This window comes from Rhinopithecus bieti, unplaced genomic scaffold (assembly GCF_001698545.2).
Source record: "Rhinopithecus bieti isolate Rb0 unplaced genomic scaffold, ASM169854v2 scaffold_8211, whole genome shotgun sequence".
In the NCBI taxonomy this organism is placed as follows: domain Eukaryota; kingdom Metazoa; phylum Chordata; class Mammalia; order Primates; family Cercopithecidae; genus Rhinopithecus; species Rhinopithecus bieti.
This window is the reverse complement of record NW_016805759.1, coordinates 16,661-17,198: the sequence shown is the minus strand read 5'-3', so window position 1 is coordinate 17,198 and position 538 is coordinate 16,661. Positions and strand designations below refer to the sequence as shown.

At 41.1% G+C, this 538-nt stretch overlaps 1 protein-coding gene across 1 annotated transcript in view; it reads right to left on the bottom strand.

Moving 5' to 3' along the window:
• The window catches only part of PIK3C2A (phosphatidylinositol-4-phosphate 3-kinase catalytic subunit type 2 alpha), a 90,901-nt gene extending 90,757 nt beyond the window's left edge, over positions 1–144 (bottom strand). The window contains 1 exon segment of the mRNA XM_017873617.1: positions 105–144. The gene's annotated coding sequence lies outside the window, so the exon portion shown is untranslated.
• Positions 145–538: the final 394 nt, after the last annotated feature.

Here is a 538-nt window from a genome sequence, read left to right as displayed (position 1 = left end):
ATAAATTATTTTAATAAATTTATAATTAAATTTAATAAATTTAATGATACCTCATTAATTATATCATGAGGTAATTAATACTGTTATTTAGTTAAAACACGTACCAGCCGGGCGTGGTGGCTCACGCCTGTAATCCCAGCACTTTGGGAGGCCGAGACTGGTGGATCACAAGGTCAGGAGATCGAGACCATCCTGGCTAACACGGTGAAACCCATCTCTGTTAAAAATACAAAAAATTAGCCAGGCGTGGTGGCGGGGCGCCTGTAGTCCCAGCTACTCGGGAGGCTGAGGCAGGAGGATGGCGTGAACATGGGAGGCGGAGCTTGCAGTGAGCCAAGATCGCACCACTGCATTCCAGCCTAGGTGACAGAGCAAGACTCTGTCTCAAAATAAAATAAAATAAAAAAAACATGTACCAATTTATCAGTGAATTTATCATCACCAGATGACTAGCAAATTTGTAATTTCACTGAGGGCAAGAACTTTTTTTCATCTTCTACTCTCAAACTTCTAATGCAGTTGAATGAATGCATCAATG